General features: G+C 34.6%; 1 pseudogene; it reads right to left on the bottom strand.

The window, feature by feature from the left end:
- Window positions 1-1,344: 1,344 nt before the first annotated feature.
- LOC138313192 (uncharacterized) lies at window positions 1,345-7,408 on the bottom strand (annotated as a pseudogene).
- Window positions 7,409-13,821: the final 6,413 nt, after the last annotated feature.

The raw sequence follows: 13,821 nt of genomic DNA, 5'->3' as shown, positions 1-13,821 counted from the left end.
GAGCCAAAAGTTATACAAGTTCTGTTCCCCTTCCCCCAAGGATGTTTGTGGCCAAATTTGGTTACAATCCATGCAGAACTCTAGGACAAGTAGCGTTTTATAGGATTTACCTTTATTTTCCCTATTGGGCCCCACCCCTCCTGCCCCTGGGGGGTCAGAGCCAAAATTTCTAAAAGTTCTGTTCCCCTTCCCCCAAGGATGTTTGTGGCCAAATTTGGTTACAATCCATGCAGAACTCTAGGACAAGTAGCGATTTATAGGATTTACCTCTATTTCCCCTATTGGGCCCCACCCTCCTGCCCCCGGGGGGTCAGAGCCAAAATTTATACAAGTTCTTTCCCCCTTCCCCCAAGGATGTTTGTGGCCAAATTTGGTTTACAATCCATGCAGAACTCTAGGACAAGTAGCGATTTATAGGATTTACCTGTATTTCCCCTATTGGGCCCCGCCCTTTCTGCCCCTAGGGGGTCAGAGCCAAAATTTATACAAGTTCTGTTCCCCTTCCCCCAAGGATGTTTGTGGCCAAATTTGGTTACAATCCATGCAAAACTCTAGGACAAGTAGCGTTTTATAGGATTTACCTCTATTTCTGCTATTGGGCCCCGCCCCTCCTGCCCCCCGGGGGTCAGAGCCAAAATTTATACAAGTTCTGTTCCCCTTCCCACAAGGATGTTTGTGGCCAAATTTGGTTACAATCCATGCAGAACTCTAGGACAAGTAGCGTTTTATAGGATTTACCTTTATTTTCCCTATTGGGCCCCGCCCCTCCTGCCCCTGGGGGGTCAGAGCCAAAATTTTATACAAGTTCTGTTCCCCTTCCCCCAAGGATGTTTGTGGCCAAATTTGGTTACATATCCATGCAGAACTCTATGACTAGTAGCGATTTAAAGGAAATGTTGACGGACGGACGGACGACGGACGACGGACGACGGACGACGGACGCCGCGCCATGACATAAGCTCACCGGCCCTTCGGGCCAGGTGAGCTAAAAACATGCACAAAATCGTTTTGGTATTAGCTATATTAGTACATGTTTTATCCTTGATTTGTGTCTTTGTTTTACGTTGATGTTTTAATACGTGTACATCACCTATCAGCAGAATTGATTACTGAGATATTATGTTTGGAATCGGATGACAGTTCAACAAAGAATCAGAATTATTGCATATTTAGTCAATATTCAAGTACCTGCATGATTTTCAGGACATTTGTTATTGCTATTTAAAAAAACCATGAAAATAATTAGTTAAAACTAAAAACCAACAATGAGACTATGTATAGAAATTTCATATTTGATTATTTTATTTAATGATTATCTAATTGCGATTCCTTTTCGTGTCCCTGTAATCTTGCTTGTCCATATTAAATATGACTTGCTAATAACGCGATAGTTTCACGTACAGTAATAACACAAAAGTTTCGGGTGATAACGCAAATTATTTTTTATTCTTCGAAAATGAACACAATCGGCATACAATCCAAATTTTCTATGTCAAGTTGATAATGAATGTAAAATCTGAACGACGCAAGTATCAAAGTTATATTTTTTTTTCATGTTGTTTATTAAATATAATCAGTATTACTTAATTGATAATCATGCAAATAAATATGTGTTTTACCATATGCGAATTAAAGATATGTCCTAATACATATATGTGTTCTCGTGTTGGTGAAATTATTGATATCCAATAAGTTATTGATATGGTATACGTATGACAGTCAATTCTACACTTATAGATGCAATAAAATTCAGAAGAGTACGATCGTATTAAACAGCGTTAGATAACAACATATAGTTTCTGATTGCTTCTGGCCATGTAAATGCGTCAATCCATCCATTTCGCTGAAAAGTGTTTGACGCAATATCGTCAAAGTCAAAGGATCCACTTCTTGAGGACATTGTGCACTCTGTTATCGCCCAATCTAAATCATTGTCAGCCACAGTCTGAATACATTCTGATCCACCTGTATTAGATGGTATGAAAGCTTGATCAGTTCAAATGTCATCGATTATTAATCAATATACAATATTGATCATCTAAATATTTCGCATCGTTATGCTAGCATTTTTTAAGTAAACCAAGATTTATTAGTTCTTATATTACGAGTACTTTAAATTTGTGATGAAACAGAAGGACGACACTTTCAACAGAAGCGTTCACACACAGGGATGCGCATACACACTGACCTTAGTTGCATATTTCAAAAATATACAATCAACACGAAACATGTGCATTTGCAAATATTTTCGATCAAGCGGTCATTGCTACACTATCTTGTTAAATGTAACTATTAATCATATCAATCGGCGGCTAAAACACTTATTATTGACATTGCTAATTGAACAGTTTAGCTTAAGCATAACAAATATTCCGTATTATGTTCATTTACACCTTTATCTATTAAGTAAGAAAACCAAATTTATAAAATTATATACCTGTATTTTCACATAGGGAATATAAAACATCAGGCCGACCATTAGGACACGATGCTTGTCTGCTGAACGATACATAGTGGTGGTTCCACTCGTCAACAATGGAATCAAGTTCTTTTTGAATAAGAGGCATCAGGCAGAAACGAAGACAATACCTGCAATTAATCTAGTATACATTAGATGTATAAATGGAATTAAGTGATTGTCATTTTCTTCAAGATTGATATTATTAAATTCAAGAACAATCATTTTTCCGTTAAAATATTTCATACTATTCTGCATCGTGGAGTTTCTGAAGATGACGATTCTCAAGACTTTATTGACTTACGTGTCTTTTTCATTTCCACGATGGAAATGTCCATTACTTTCCAAATCCTTTAGTGCAAGTAACCAAGACTGTGTTTGACGTCTTCTCAACATACTCCACCATGCCTCGATCCGCTTTAAATTTGAACGAAATGTGAACAATACAAATGAATTAATATGCATAAATACATTTGCAATATATATTCAGAGCAGGAAAAATGTAATACATGTATCAGCTGTTTTGCGGAATAAGAAAGACTTCGACGAGCATCTGTTACCTTGCTGTCTTAACAATGCACTTTTGATATATGACACCGATGTTTTTGTGAAGTGTGACAGGCGTTAGAGGAAAGTGGTTTTGGCTTTCAAAACATGCAAACTATTATGGAATATTTGACATTGACTTCTTAGGGGGCAATGCAATTCGATATATTTATATACCTGGTTGAAGACAGATCTCACGACACGAAAACTATTTCCTCCAGAAAATTGATCAGTGTGGCTGTCTAAATACGCATTGTATTGCACCCATCACGACATTTTCCGTTCCTGGATCCGCTTGTAGAACGAGAGGACAGCCTGGAATGCATAAAAAAGTCTTATAAATAGATGTAAATGACCTTAGTTCGGGTTATAAAGGTTTCTGATCGCCTAGGTGAAAGGCGAATGGGAAAGCTTTCGATCCCCTGCATAGACGTGAAAATGTCTGTATGTTTTCTCCGGGCACTCCGGTTTCCTCCCATTCTTAAGACTACTCACGCGCTTACATCCGGGACATCGATAGTGATTCACATAAGTTTAACCGATGTAAAATAAATTACATGTACGTTTATATCATGTATAGGTTTACATATTTATAATTATGTATATCATCCTATTATAAATATTAATAATAGTGTTATAAATCGTAGATTATTTACATATATTTCAAAACATTCAATTCTTATAGTTAGATATTGTATATATTTGACAATGTGACAAAATGGATTTCCTTTACTAATTATTCAAAGCAGATAATTGATATATACATATCTATTGATATACTTATGCTTATTTATAAGATACTAAGTAAATTATTGACAAATATATATATCTATTTTTAGAGAACTTTTATGCTTATATATAAGATACTGTCAATATTTATTAATTGTGATAAAATTTATAGCTTTTACTTATATATTTAAGCAATTTTAAATAGTCTTTATTTACCGTTTGTTGATAATTAATTTATTGAATGGCTTTTTTTATAATTCAAATTTTATGATCTATATGCATAGTCTATGATATATATATATATATATTATGTTTTAATCTGATGCATTGTATTGAAATGAAGTTTGAAACGTTAATAAAATGATAATATATACATAATATAGATAAGTAATATAACAATGATCGCTTAACACAAAACAGATCTTCGTGAGTGAGTGTTTATGTTGAATAGCCATTGATAAATATGATATAAGTAAAAACATTTATCCTTTTATATATATATATATATACATCGCCAATGCTCGCCAAAATAAAAACTTCTTCGACTCATTTAAAAAAAATATGAAATGAACACTCATTTAAGATCCTATATACTGGTATATATTGTATTACTAATGACCTTTTTGTATGTGCATATTAGTGTATTAGAATATCACCTTTCATTTGTCCGACGCAGTGGACGAAATTTGTCGCTACTATCCTTGGATCGTTGTTCGATGGGCCGACCTTTAACCACATGACTTTCCGGGAGTACCTATATATACATAAAGTGATCTTAAAAATTACGATATAAGTTGTCTTAAGAGCGATCAGTGTTCACTATGTGCAGCATTTAGATGAACTCGAAAGCATTTGATACACATTTGGCTCTAAAATGACTGAAATCGTAGTCATTACATACAAGAACAAAATCTGATTGCACCAATCAATCACCAGACTAAGAAAATATAACAAATAAAATCTTATTTCAACAATACTGACGATTGCTAACGATTTTGCCAACAAGGATATATAAAACTAATTGTTATAATAAGCAAACAATATGTTAGAGTACTTGTCATGAACACTTACCCGTCAATGCATCCATGAATTGCGAATCCATGAGGCTTCAACTTGTCATACCTGTAAATGGGTTAAAACTTATTTTATTTAGCTTTCAAATGCCTTTATTTGTGTACGATGCACTTGTACTTCCAAGGCTTATATCCATGGATAAACCGCGGATAATCTGCCATTGCGGGCTATATGTAATTGTCTTTTCAAAATAATCGACCTCGAATTTTGTTAAATGAATGACAGGCAATTATTCGTATGCAGAAAATACATTTACCCATCAACATGCCAAACATGATTGCGTCCCATAGAGGTGTAAATCCTTCTTTGAATCCTTCGCCTTCGACGAAGTGCTATCCCACTTTGATCGATATCTCTCATCAAAGTCATAACCGTGTCTCTACGAAAAAAAATATGTAAAAATATATTATTTTTTTCTATATAATTTGTGAAAACTTCTTGGAAGGAACTGCTCGCTTATACATCCCTATAAACAAGTAAAATGCTATCTATAATCCCAGTAATTCATAAACATAAAATTAGTATGTACATTAAAGATAATTGCGGTCAATCCTTTTGTTCTAGAAAACTATATGCTACTGGACTGTAAAAGTCATGTTGACCTGTCCAGGGAGGTATGATGCCATTAGCCTCTTAGTATACTAAAATGATCTTAATGACCCATCATGTTGTCATAGTTGTTTATAAAAAATTAAATATCAATGCTACATCGATAAGATGTAGCATCGTGTTACATGTATACTCTTGTATAGTATACATACTTACCTTCTCACATGTAAACCTCTGCGACGAAGAATATTTGTCATGCTTCTATACCTTACAGTCTCTGGGATATTCTGCAATGCCTCCTAAACAACAGTAAAATGTACAGTTTCTTTAATCGTCTCGTAGGACACACATTATAATATCTAAAAGCGCCAGATGGCTATCAGAAACATATGTATATCAAAACCATTATATCATGTAAAATGCAGGAATATGAACTAATAGCAAGATGTATTTGTTAACTTTTATGTATGTTTAATTGCAAAGTACATACAAAGCCACCAAATTAAAATAAAACGTACTATAGCAGCTTGTCTGACTTGTCTTTCGCTGTGAACCGTTTTGCCCCGTCTAGAGAAAACACCAAGACGGCTAAGTCTTTTTCCAATAGCATTCCGGCTGGTATCAAATCACACGAAAAAAGACAGGAAATGTCATAGGTTATATATAGATATAAGATAAGGTGAATAAGTATGTGTTTATATACGTGAATAAAACAATTATCATATTAAAAGCAACTTATCGTTAATCAATCAATTGCTATAACAGCAGCTAGCAACTAGGGGAACCTATACAACTAGGGCAAATTATACCTTAAATGCCCTGCAGTTAGAGCGTTAGAATTGTACCTGCTGCCTCTATTGCATAATCGTAAAAGGCGACTAAATTTGGATCTTATCTTTTCTCTTCTTCCTAACTTACTTTATCTTTTTTCTGATGCCTCCCTTGGCACCGTCTCACTTTTGGCATTGAGTTGAGCGTTCGCCCCTGTGCGGAAGGCTCTGGGTTCTGTCCCCTGGCCGAGACACTCGTCTAAAAAAGTGGTAGTTTCTGCTCCTGCTTAGCGCTCAGCATACATGGCGTGGGACGAGTGGTTCGCCTGTTGTCAGTATAATGTGACCGGGTGGGGTGTTGTTGCTTGGTGTCTTCGGCGGCATGCTTCAGTGATATAGCACTATAAAAAGTGCAACAGCTCCACTATACAAGAAGACACAACATGAATATACGGCAGTCTCCCAAAACACGTACCTCGCACAACATACACGAAACACGTCGCATACATGGGAGGCCGTCCTTACATAACCATAGCTTTTGATAGGACGTTAATTAATCAAACAAACAAATCATACCTTAAATGTATTCCATGATATTTGAACACCATTCCAGATATGTCTTTGTACGAAAAATCCGCTTCAGCAAGTGCAACCAAGCTCTCGTTTACTATAAAAAACACAATGTTCACATGCATTCTTTCTGGAATAAAATTTCATACGAATGATTCAAATGTGACCATAAGTAGTTTAAGAATAAGTTTACATATAAGTGCGGTATGTTTAACCGTTGAATGACTCATTTTTAGACAAGACATGATTGTTTCTCTTATAAAATAGCCAATAAAGTTGCATACTTACTTGTGTCACACTTTTCCAGTATATCCATTTTCAGGTATCAATGTATAATTTCAGCATCAAAAAATAGGAAGGGCGCATAGTTTGCACAGTCGACGCTACAATTTACAATCGTGTGTAATGACCTATATACTGCCTCCTCGGTGATTAATGCACACCTTCGCCTTTGTTGTCACTTGGTCTATACAATTACATGGTAATAGGCACATGGGAAATACCAATCGGTTAAAAATTTAAGGAATGATAATGACTCTTGTAGTTGTATTGTGTACATGTACAGTTTTTAAAAAATGTACATGTACATAAACGTAGTAAATCGTAGTTGTATTATGTACATGTACAGTTTTTAAAAAGTGTACATGTACATAAATGTAGTAAATTGTAGTTGTATTGTGTACATGTACAGTTTTTAAAAAATGTACATGTACATATATGTAGTAAATCGTAGTTGTTTTGTGACGGCTGCAATCGGCCATCGTAGTAATGCCACCTTGAACACATTAATTTCTCATTTAATTAATGGATTAAGCTTGAATATCAACATGGCTTTAAGGTTTAAGACCCTGTTTAAACTAGTGATTTTTGTATGCCTGAAATATAGGTACAGAACAAAACTCGGGATTCTATATCAATTAGTTTTCAAGATATTAGAATTTAAACATTTCTATGTCGGCCATTTTGCACAGCAAGATGGCCAACGGCTTTTACCAATTACTAATGTTTATATTTGCATTCAGTAACCCTGAAAATATAGGTATAGAACAAAAATCAGGATTCTGCATCATTTAGTTTTCAAGATATTGGACTTTAATTATTTTTATGGCGGCCATTTTGAAAAATGGCCGCCATGGCCGTCAGTAGAAAGATCCGCTTGAGGTCCCGTTCTCAAATATCTCAATATAATAGGTCAATGTAATGACCTAATTTGATAGTTGTGTCACAAAGTGCACGATTCGGTCAAAATTGGGTTCAAGCCTCCGGACTAATTAGTGCAAGATCAATCTGATTATTTATAATTTTATTGACATCATATTCAACTTAAATTTAAAACTTATCAATTTAATAAATAATAATTTGCAAAGCAGCTTACCTTGTGCATGCTTGTAGATGACCTCTGTCTCCCCAAGGGTCGAATTCGAGCTGTGCTCTATGTACCGGAAACCACGACAGGTTCCGGTGACTTCGCTGTACCCAAACATCAGGCAGTCCGAGTTATACAAACAGACGGCAGCACAGCCCCTCAGCGATATGTTGCTGCCTGCTAACGTGTAGACAATGCCACCTGTTGTGTTGCTCCAGTGATAATTCGGATCAATCTTCCAGTATCCAGACAACATCAGACAACGGCAGCTCATATCTGCGACATATGAACAAGAACAGACTGTGCATAAAAATGTTGTCTTACAACGATGTGTATTTTTTTTTTGTCAAGAGCTCAAGTCGGAATTCTAGACAAATCCCGATGTATGATAATTTCCAGTATTGTTATTCACAGTTAGTCTATGGCATACTAGTTATAAACATCAGACTCCAAATGTGAGAATTTACAGAAGTCTCTTTAAATATTCTTAAAATTGATCAATATGAAAACATATTCTAATCAAAACATTTGGATTGAAGTGTTGTATGAATCTTTGTATATCCAATTTATCTAAGGGACTATTTCATCTACTATTCACGAATAGATAATTAAGTTTTCTTTGTTTTCATACCAAATCTGGCTTTCTGATTGGCCAATACTTTTTATTAAAAAAAACGAGCCATTGACGTTGCGTATTGATTCGGGAAAGAATCCCTTGAAAATCAATGGTACATTTAAACATATATTTTATCAAATAGATCATAAAATTAATTATAAGCATTGAAAAAAACTTAATTGAAAACTGTGTGAATCCGCGTAGCGGATTCTCAAAAATGTTTGCAAACAATTTTTAATTCAATGTTTATAATTAATACCCAGATAAAATTTTAAAAGAGTGACATCAATGCTTAAAGATGCTTTTTTTCTGTATATAGACACTTAAGTTTTATTTTCATTCTTTATTTTTTTTATTTATTTTCTTTTTATTACGGGAATGACTATTTAATGTAAGCATCGGTTGTCATATTTTTGAACTGGTTTTGTATCTAGATATGACAATTAATACTTATATATACATTCAACTCGTCATCCCCGTTATAAAAAGAAAATAAATAAAACATAAAGATAACAGTGATGTCATCAAATACTATCCCATATGATAAGACTAGTAATATTACTAAACAAGATAGACAAAATAATCACCAAAACAGCTTCTTCTTCTTCTTTGACTTTATTCCTCCATGATTGAAGAGTTTATACAAAACTTTAAGACAAAGGATTACAAAAAGGAAAAGGAAAGCGATTACATAAATAACACATATTTGACGTCATAAATCAGGACAATATTATAAGAAAATTGAGAGGAAAATATATATATAGAGAAAGGGAAAAATTCAATACATCAATAAGGAAAAATGGTTAAATACAAACTGACATCTTCAAAGACATCATGATATAAATGTAAGAATGTACACATATTTACTGAAACGCTAATTCAGCAGCTTTCAAAGAAAAGCAACAACAAACGTAAGCAAATCTTCCGGTACTAGTTCCTGTATATAATCAGGGATGTACCCTAATAGGACACAAATAAGTTCGTGTCTATCTTAATTGTCTAATTTTACGTATAACTCAACTGGATAATTGTTGACAATATTTGTAAAGAATTCATCACTTAGATCAAATATATCTTGATGTTTACAATCAAGTAAGCAATGGGCTAAAGCATCATGAGATACCACATTACATTTCGCACATAACAGCTCACAACGTGGGCTTAACAACCACAGACTTGCTACTCTACTGCAAATATTAGCTTAAAAAGAGGATAAGTGTTTCTAAAGAAACCAAAGAGACGTCGGACGAAGTGATCCATGCAAACATTTAAATCGACTAAAATCATCACAATTGCTGTTTGCCGTTTGCTGTTACGCAATGCGTAACTCAATTAACTCTAGTTCGAACGAGTGAAAATATTAAAGTGTCCACCTCCCGAGATAAAATATTACTCTTCTTCATCAAGAACCAATGTGTATCATCTATGTTTTTATTATTTAAATGAAGACATAGTAGAATCTTAATGAACTCAAGTAACGTCCTCGGTCCTTAGGGTAATAAACACAACATTGACACCAACAAATGTCCAAACTTAATAAATATTATATACTTTTGTGTTTATTATTAAAAGATAATATAAACTCAAACTATGCACTATGAAAGCCATTAAAAATAATCTATATTGGTATATGTTTCTAATTAATACATAACGTGACTTTTTCTCGCCTTTTCGTTGGCTCAGCCCCCGGGCACTATTTTGCCATAGTCCCGGGACTATGGTTTTCCGCGGGACTATGGCTTGGTGCGCTTTTTGTTACGAACGTCATATTGACGAAAATGACGTCACTGTCGCTATCTCCTCTGTTCACTGGCAAACAAGCTGTGTGCGGACGACGTCTTGCAAAACATAAATGTAACGGTTGGGAAACTTGAATGCTATCGAATTTACAAAAGAACAAAATAGCAAATTGAACTGAGCAAGCAACGAAATATGAAGTGAGTATTTTCAAAGATTTCTGTCTGGAAAAATATATCTAGACGCCTCCGACCATGCAATTTCTAAACGTTAGACGTGGCCGAACTCGTTTACATAAATTGTTTTTGGTGATCGTACATAATTGTTTGTCCTATCGTTTTTTTTTTTAATTCGTTATGTGCTGAAAACATTATTGCCTTCTTTTGAGGGCATTATGGTCTTATAGTGTTGTCTCATGATGGCATAGTACCTTCGCTTCCGGCTCGAGTACTATGCCATCCCTCGACAACACTATAAGACCATAGTGCCCTCAAAAGAAGGCAATAATATATAAATGTGACATGGTATATAACTGATGATAGTTGACAGTGCGTCAAAGTGCGTTGAAATGTACCATATTAATGCAATATGAAATAAAAAGGTATTTGTCAAAGTGCGTTGAAGCTGCACCATGTTTAACGTACTTTGAAATAATTTTTCAAAGTGCGTTACATTTTCAAAATGTGGTGTAACACCGCTTACAAAACTATATGTTGTCATCACTATAGCAAAGATGTAGTAAATCAAACTACCGTATAGCCGGTTATTTTCGCGGATATGGTATTTTCGCGATTTTTGCGCGAGACAAAGAAATGGTTGAAACATATAAACCTTAAAAGCCAGACCGCAAAAATTTTAAAACCGTTTATATTTGTTTTTCTCGTTTTTAAATCAAACCGGAAAGTTTTGACCCGCGAAAATAAGGTTAGGTATATCTTTTTTTATGTAAACAATAATTTTAAGTTCAATTTGATTTCGTTACTCACCAATGAAGAGGAACAGATAAATAAAAAATATATTCATCAGGCTTGTATCCATATTCACATCAATATCACGCTAGATAGGATGATGTTTTTTGTGGAGTGACAATGTAGATACAAACGTTTCTGTTATGCTTGGCTGTATGGTTAAACTTGTTTTAACATGGACGGAACATTTTATAATCAGTTCATTAATTTTTAATAGGTCAATAACCAATGATATCAGAAAAAACCTAATCAAGTACTAATCCATATCGCATTGTCTTACCGACGGAACATTTTATAATCAGTTCATCAATTTTTAATAGGTCAATAACCAACGATATCAGAAAAAAAAAAAAACCTAATCAAGTACTAATCGATATCGCATTGTCTTAATTCAGTCTTCATTATATACATCAGCCATCGTTGCGTTGCTGGTTCTTTACTCAGTGGTGCTAAATTACATAAACTTCCGTCGAGCTTGGTTCTAATCTAAAGAATAAAACAGCAGATATAGGCTTAACACATCAGTATACAACGATCAGCATGATTATGAATGCATGTTTTTCATTTCTGTGATATGTTAATTAATCATCGAAGTTTGTGGATGCTCGATGGAAGTGGTCAATATTTAATAATAAATATATAGTTTTACTTCGACTTTAAAATTGATATCAACGTAATTCACTGGCTAAAAATGACACTCTTCATATAACTATATCACAGTGCGTATTTGCTATAGTCATTTGAGATTAGATATACAATGTATTAGTACAAACGATAGTTATTAGAACTTGTGTTGAAGAAGAAATAGTCAAGCGTATGTGTTCTGTGAAATTGGTGGACGTCCAGACAATACACATGGACGTAATTAAACTTCAAAAACGTGTTACAGTTGCACCTGCATAAAGGATCAAATTATGCGTCATCAGTGTTATTGAACACAAATCCCGTAATGTGTTTGAAATATCAGAATCCACAGACCTAAACTAGATCTATCTTCTCATAGAGAAATTTGAACGATTCCAAACGATTGGCATCATACTAATGTACATAGGTAGGTAATCATAGAAAATGGGTTTTCGAGATCCCATAACGACGTTGGTAAAGTACAATTTAACGCCGATTAGTCCCACCAAGACGTCATCATTTGACGTGATTTTTGTGACGTAATAATCACCGGAAGGTGGGACTAATCGATGGTAAATTGTACGTTACCTATATAGTTTTGGGATCTCGAAACCCCCGTATTGGTAGCTTCGCAAGTAGGCTTTGTCATTATATATAACGCCAACATATTGAAAGTAAGGTGTCTAATTTGCAAACCTATATTACATACTAAGAGAGCCACAATACAGGTGATTCGTGATGAAAATTGTTAAAATAACCCCCAAGCAACTGATATTATACCCTAGCAACCGAAAGCTAACCTTCATTTCGGCCAAAGAACACAGACGTTTTCAAAGGTAAAATACTTGGAGATGCAACTGTTACAATACTTAGTAATGAACATCATATCAATGTTATGTGCTAAATATCACGAAATACAAATCGTTAGTCAGGTATCCATTTTTTTCTAAATTATTAATCGTATTCAAAATGTATTGAAAACTAAAAAGCAAGTTTATAAAAGGATCGGTTATGGACGATTGTCTGAAAACAAACGATTCATTGCGTAAAATAATAAAACCTGATCTCTATAGCAATAAGATTTATTCCTTAGCAACCAGAAAACAAAAATTAGGTTATTGCCTGAAAACCATTCAACAATCTGGCTTTGTCAAATTACAAATTTTATATTGAAATAAAATTTACATAAATGCATAGATCGGTTACATTTTAGTAAAATGTTGAATTGTGTTGTTCGGTTCCAGCAACTTTTGCCGATATGCAGTTTCCATATTATATGCATACCTATTTATAATATACGGATATATACTGAGCGCCGATGAAAACGCAACACTGTTATGATATGCAAAATTTAATGGTAACACAAATTTAACAGAAAAAAATCTTTATTTCATTACAAAGGTATACATTTCGAGAGTCGTTTCCTACCAGTGAGTTAGTCAAAGATTGCCCGTGAATGGGGATGAAACAAACGTTTCAAACGCTACCCCCTAAATTCATTTTCACACTTTCAATATCTGATGTGACCACCATTTGCCTCCACACAAGCACGACACCTACGTGGCATGGACCAAACCAGACGCTGAATTCTAACTGGCTGAATGTTCCTCCACTCCTTCTGAAGGGCAATTTCAAGTTCACGTCGATTTTGCGGTTGTGGCTGACGTCGTTTCACAGCTTGACCTAACTGGTCCCACAAGTGTTCAATCGGACTGAGGTCAGGGGAGAAGGCAGGTCAGGGCAGTGTTTGAATGTTCTGTTGATAAAGGAAGTCTGTGTCAACCTTGCTGAGTGCGCACGAGCATTGTCTTGCT

The sequence above is a fragment of the Argopecten irradians genome, unplaced genomic scaffold (assembly GCF_041381155.1).
Source record: "Argopecten irradians isolate NY unplaced genomic scaffold, Ai_NY scaffold_0610, whole genome shotgun sequence".
In the NCBI taxonomy this organism is placed as follows: domain Eukaryota; kingdom Metazoa; phylum Mollusca; class Bivalvia; order Pectinida; family Pectinidae; genus Argopecten; species Argopecten irradians.
Note: the sequence above shows the minus strand (reverse complement) of the source record. Positions and strands in the feature narration are given on the sequence as shown.